The sequence below is a fragment of the Moschus berezovskii genome, chromosome 16, assembly GCF_049115385.1.
Source record: "Moschus berezovskii isolate FMDL1 chromosome 16, NW_MosBer_1.0, whole genome shotgun sequence".
Lineage (NCBI taxonomy): Eukaryota > Metazoa > Chordata > Mammalia > Artiodactyla > Moschidae > Moschus > Moschus berezovskii.
This window is the reverse complement of record NC_142475.1, coordinates 61,543,559-61,550,556: the sequence shown is the minus strand read 5'-3', so window position 1 is coordinate 61,550,556 and position 6,998 is coordinate 61,543,559.

Genomic DNA, 6,998 nt, shown 5'->3' with positions numbered 1-6,998 from the left:
TTCCCGGGTGCGGGATCTGGGTGTGTTGGAGCCACAAGAATCCTGCCTGGCAGGGAGGGTTCTCTGAGCAGAGGTGATGTGTTATCTTGAAATCAGCACTTCCCAGCCTGACTCATGCAGGGAGTGACTTTACCGTTAAGGGCCAGAAGGGCAGAGATGAGGAACTTCTGGAGTTTCATTTTTGTTTTGAAACCCACAGCTCAACCTGGGTTGTCCGTGACCCCTGAGTATACCTGTCTGTTAAAGGAAGTCCGGTTGCAGAACCATCCGATCTGCCCCCCAAGGGATCTGAGACCCTGCCCTTCACCCCCGCCCCTCTGCAGAGAACGGGCTGCAGGCATCCTCGGAGCAGACCAGGCTCCAGGCTCCAGGGGCACAAACGCCCAGCTAGGCTCTGCTTTCAGGCGTAGGGTGGCGTCTGCTGTGGGGGAGACTGAGAAACCTCTGTGGGGCCAAAAGGCTATTTCCTCTAGAAAGGAGAGCAAAACGGCACTTTCTTTAGTTTCAATTATTGGTCAAGTTCTTACTGGCCCAAGGAGCTGAGAAACATTTGTTTGTCTCTAATTTAATAATAATAAAAGGAAAAGTAGGGATATTAGCCCTTTCACCCTCCCCACAGCACAAAGAGGTGGCAGGTTCCAGCTTCCTCTGCTAAGGGCAGCTGTGAGCCATCAGGAAGGCTCAAGGGGAAAGGGGGCTGAGCCAGGCTTTTCAGCATCAACAGCAGGGTGAGGGAGGGAGTTACCATGTACAGAGCCCCTAACTGACACCAGACCAGGTGTAGGTCTTACATTGTATTAAAAATTGTATCAAAGTAAAATCTGCACATCATACAGGAGGGCCTATTCCAAAATGTTTCCAGTTGTCTGTTCTTGTGCCTTCTCCTGAGGGCAGCAGTAGCATCCACATTTCAAGGACAAAACCTCGGGCTCAGAGGGGGCCCGCTGACCACCCCACAGGGGTGGGGTGGGACCCCAGGGCCAGGGAACCCACTGCCCACATCTGTGCTCCTGGAGGCCACAGAGATGCATACTTTAGCCTGAACAAGGGTATTACTGGAGAAAAAGCCAAGGCCACCTCACACATTCAAGTGACTGGCCTGGCTTTTGAAAGGTTTTGGAGTTTGTATTTCCTGAAAGTTCCATCTTCATGAGGAAAACATCTAGGTTCAAAGGAAAAGGGAAGGACAGCATGCAGAATGAGAAAAAATTTGCAAACCACGTATCTGATAAGAGATAAGAGATTTCAGAATATATAAAGAACTCCTACAACTCAATGAGAAATAGACACATGATCCAATCTTAACAGACAAAATTTCTTTCTTCCTTTCTTTTCTTTTTTTTCTATGTTTTGGCTGTGCTGAGCGGCATGTGGGATGTTAATTCTTGCACCAGGGATTGAACCTGTCCCCCTGCAGTGGAAGCATGGCATCTTAACCACTGGACCACCGGGAAAGTCCTACTAAAAAGACAAAGATTCTATATGGCCAAAGAAGACATACACTTGGCCAGTCAGCACATCAAAATATGTTCTACATCATTAGTCATCAGGAGAACACAAATCAAAACCACAATGAGATACCATTCCACACCCACTTGGCTGGCTGTAATAAAAAAGATAGATCATAACAAGTGTTGTCAAGGAGAAATTGGAGCCCTCATATACTGCTGGTAGGAATGCAAAATGGTGCGGGTACTTTGGAAAGCAGTGTGGCAGTTTCTCAGGTGGTTACACACAGAGTTACTCTGTGACCCAGAAATTCAACTCCTAGGTCTAGAGAAACGAAACCTACTAGAGAAATGAAAACATCCATCCACACAAAAACTTACACATGAATGTTCATAACAGCATCATTCATTATAGTCAAAATAGTGGGAACAACCCAACTGTGCAGCAATGGAGAAACAAAACGAAGGATAGGAACAGAGCATTACAGTGAAAAAGAACGAGATACCAGTATATGCTGCAATATGGACAAACCTTGGAAACGTTATGCCGAGTAAAAGAAGCCAGTCACAGAAGACCATCTAGGACTCTGTTTATGTGAAATTCCCAAAAGAGACAAATCTCTGCAGAGACAGGAAGTAATTTAGTGGCTGTTAGCGGTTGGAGGAAAATGGGAGTGATTACTAACAAGTACAAGGTTTCTTTATGGGTGAGGAAAAGGTTCTAAAATTGTGATGGTGGTTGCACAATTCTTAAATGTACACTTAATGAATGAACTGTATGGTATATGGATTATATTGAAATAAAGTTGCTTTAAAAAAATGCATGGGTGGTGGGTGGGGAGGTAGATGATGGTGTTGCTAGCGTGGGGCCCTCCCCAGCCCTTATTTCATCTCTGCATTTTAGCAGACTTTATTTTTTTAAAAAACTTCTGTTAACTTGGCATTCAGCGACATAAAATTGGTAGCTTAGAATCAGACTTGGTAGAAATATTTACACCATGGGAATTGGCAAATGCTACAAATAAGGGCCTTAATATATATATATATATATACACACACATATATATATGTACATATATGTATATGTACATATAATGTTTTGAGAGCTGTTTATGTATTTATCAGCATTACACCAAGGATAATACACACCCATAAAACTGTACCTATCAGAGGCAAATAGCTCAAAAAATTTTCACAAACAAAAAAATCTGTATGGCTTGCACCCAGAAGAAGAAAGAATAGTATCTGTACTCCCAAAGTCCCTCCCCCAGGCCTCCCTTCCAAGTTTCCCTTGGGGTAACCATGATTTTGACTTGTAACCACACAGATGACCTATTTTTGTACATTATGTAGACTCGAAAGTGGCTTTTTTGCCTCAACATCATCTGCGACATTCATCCCCATTGTTCTGTGAGGTTGGTTCACTCTCGTTGCTCTACACATTGTGTGAAGCTAGTCACCTTACAGAACCATTCTAAGATTCCCTGGAGAAGAAAATGGCAGCCCACTCCATTATTCTTGCCTGGAAAATTCCACGTACAGAGGAGTCTGGCAGGCTACAGTCCATAGGGTTATAAGAGTCAGACACAACTGAGTGACTAAACCACCACTCCTGGGAGGGACATGAGGCTAGATTATAGGTTTTAACTATTATAAATAGTCCTGCTATGAACACTCTAGCGTGTTCTTTTGCCTGGCACATGCACAATTTCTACCTGGGAGTCTTGGGGCAAATATGTTCTATTCAGCTGTAGTTGACGAGACATTCAGCCAGCTTCACTTTGACTCTGCTCCCATTCTCTGCCTCCTCCGACTCCCTTCCCTGCCTCTCTCCTTGTGAGCTGCTCACCACCTGCATCCCAGACCTCGGGCACAGACCAGACTCAGTCTCAGTTTTAGGCCGCAGAGTGGACTGGTCTGGAAGGGAACACAGGACAGCCTGGTGCACTCGCAGCTCATCAGCTCTAGAACTTTCTAAAGCACAGCCGTAGAAGGGGATCCAGATAGGGAAGCAGTCAACTGTTCTCCGGAGGTGGAGTAGGCCAGGGGAGTCCTGGTGTCTGGGCTCCCTAAGTGGTTCCAGCTGAGCAGGAACTAAGCTTGCACATTCAGACAATGTATTCTTGTGCATCTTTGTTCTGCAGCTTAGTACACCATAGAAAGAGGCCCATTGTCAAGCCTCCTGTTTACTGGGTGGGAGTTGGCAATATGCAGCGCGAGTAGGCAGAGCAAATGTGGACCAGAGCCCCCCTCCCTGCTCTGATCCCAGGATGGGAAGCTCTCCCTACTGAACACGACCCCTGTTTTCAACAGCGGGTGCTCTTTTACTTACTTTTGCTTTGGAGGAAACTTTGGAGGTTCCATTGTCCCGCTCATGCAAGGAATACTTGGAGGTTGCTAAATGCATCAGTGGGCTTCCCTGGTAGCTCAGACAGTAAAGAATCTACCTGCAGTGCAAGAGACGGGGGTTCTATGCCTGGGTCAGGAAGATTCCCCTGGAGAACGGAATGGCAACCCACTCCAGTGTTCTTGCCTGGAGAATCCCATGGACAGAGGAGCCTGGCTGGCTATAGACTACAGGGTCGCGTGTCAACACTGAGTAGATTGTGTGGTTTCTCACTTATCTCTGGGGAAGGAGAGGTTCAAAGTCCTTGTTGGGAGTTTGAGAGGGCTCTGTACCCCATGGCGGTACATGGGGCCACCTGAGGATGCTGGTTAAATGCCGATTCCTGGGCCCCCTCCAGAGATGCCCAATCTCCAGGGACAGGGCCCAGGAGTCTGCTTTAAATGCTGAGGGTCCAAGTGATGCTGGCCCAGATCTCAAAACCTGGGCTTGCTGGATTCTCAGGCCTGTGTGCAGATGAGACATTTGCCATTTCTTGTCCTCAAATCGGCCTGGACCTATAAAGCGGAAGTTCAAATCCTGTCCAAAGCATGAAGCCGAGCAGGCTTCTCTCCTGGTGGCTTTGCAGGTCATCGTTCTGGCCTTCCAAGTCTCTGACTAGGGTTTGCTGTGTAGTAAGAGTTTTGCAAAACAGCTGTGTTTATTGGAGTTCTAATTCCTGTTTCCAGGAGCTTAAGTGTTTCGGTGTTTGCACACGGGGTTGCTGTGTTCAGACAAGACACACTTGCGTACCCACCACTTTCTTCTCGGTCACACACTGCAGGCACCAACACGTCGGGTGCCAGCCTGACTTCTGCAGAGCAGCTGTCCAAGGAGTAAGATACACTCCCCCGCCACCCACCCCGGGGCCCCTCTTGCCAAGGTTGTCACTTCTCTGGGCTGCAAACTTCATTGCGCTTCCTGGTTTACACTTCCTGCGGCTGACCTGTCCTGTGAGGCTGGGTGGGCGGGCTCCGACCCAGTCTCTCTTCGGCAAAGGCAGCCAGGGGACAGAGGCAGCGGAGGCAGCACAGGTCATGGCTGGGAGCTATACGGGCCCGGACCTCTGGGTTTAGATCTGGCCCCTGCCCGCCTCTCAAGCAAACCGATTTTTGGCAAATTACATCTTTGCCTCTGAGCATCAGTCTTCCTAAACTGTAAGAAGGGGAGAATAGCTCCTCTTCAGTGGGGCTGGGATGAGCATGGTTGTACTGATAAGGTACTGGACCCAGCGCCATGGCCATGATGCAGGTTTAGCAGTTAGCGTGCAGAGGGGCCTCCCGGGAAGCAGAGGGGCATGACTGCTGGGGTGGAGCGTCCCTGCCTGTGCCTTCAGCACTGTTCCCTGTTTGAGCTGCTGCAGGTTCACAACACACCGTCCCACCAGCCTTGGCCCGTTTTCTGCCTCCTCTGCTGCCCCCCACCCCCACACCGCCCCCTGCAATCATTGCAGTCCCCTACGATGGGCACAGACTTCCTTCCTCCAGGAAACCCACTGGCTTTAAACAACCCACATGCTGCGGATTCGGGGAAATCAAAGATTTCCATTTGGGATGGATGAGAACATCTGGGAGGCAAAGGAGAATGGGTTGAATAACCCAATAATTATCATCCCTCCCACCCCACCCCTGCCACACATACAGCCACATTCTGGGAGGAGGAAGACTCAAAAAATACAGCAGAGGGCACAGGGTCAGGGGAGAGGAGAAAACAGCAGGGCTGGGGAGGGAAGGTGGGGTAGGGAGGCTGGGGCTGAAGCCAGGAAGCCTCGGGCTCACACTGCTGCCATGACTGTGACCTTGGGCAAGTCACTGCAGCCTGTGAGCGGATTTCATCATCTGAACATGGACGGAGGAGGATTTCTGCCTCACGGAGGACAGACTCCACGTACAGGGAACAATGTTCCATCCACTGGTGCTGGAAGGACCCAAGGGACAGAACTCAGGGAGCTCACCTGTTTCCAGGATCTCTGGGCCACTGAGGGCTCACAGAGTACTGGAGGGGCTGCTTTCAATGGGGGCCAGTCCAATGACCTCAGAGGCTGCTCCAGGTTTAAAACAATACGTAACCGATGGAATCATTGCAGCATTTTGTAATTAGATGCAAAGTTGGCTGCCCCTTGGCCTGAAATAGCCAGATAACCATGCAAGCCTCTCCCAGATCCATCCTGATGGAAAGTCTCTGGCTTCCGTGGCGAAGGCCATCTTCCCCAACAGCTTGGCTTGTAGGGTTTATCTTGTTGAGGTGAGTAAACAGGCATTGAGAGCTACCAACTTTCATGAAAGGAAACAAAACGGGTGCTGGGACCAATGCTATGATCTTGGTCAGCTTTCCACTGCGGCATTTCTGGCTAGAAATTTGTAATGGAGACCGTCTCCCATCTGGTGGAAATCCTGAGGACGGCCCCGGAGCCAGGACCACTCACCTGGACCCTGAAGTAGTTGGTGAGTAACCATGACGGCTGCTGCAGGGGCCTGCATCTCCCTGAGCCTCCTGGTGGGCTCGGTGAAGCGGGAGGGTCGCAGCTTTCCCTGGCTTCTTGAGGGTGAAATGAGATGACACAGGTTTGGTGCTTAGGCCAGGGTCTGCTCACAGCACAGCAGTATCAGAGCTGACAGCTACATAATAAAAGCGCACACAGAGCACTTGGTCCGAGTAGGGCCCAAGAACTTTCAGTGTATCCACATGGAACCTTTGGAGACTTCCCTGGTGGCCCAGTGGCTAAGACGGCACTCCAAATGCGGAGGGCTTCGAGCCTTGGTCAGGGAACTGAACCCCACAAGCCACAACTACAGGTCCTCCCCGCCACAATGAAGATCACAGATCCCATGTGCTGCAACTAAGGCCTGGCACAGCCAAATAAGTACAGAAATATGTATTTTCTAAAGTTATGATAAAAAAATGTAACATTCATGATGTTCCAAGATGTTCGGGCGGGGTGCCTGAAGGTGGGGGTGGGTTGGGGGTAGTGGGGTCAGGAAGGAGAAAGAACTGAAATGCTGAAGGTCCATGGCTTAAGCCGAGAAAGTGATGCACATTCTTTATCTGAAGTGAATCTGAACCTAGAAGTTGCATGACAAGTGCTATCGGCATCCCCCCCAAAGCACAGCCAAGTCAAGTTCGGATTTCCTCCAATCAGAAAAGTCATGGACAACTCACAAAACGGC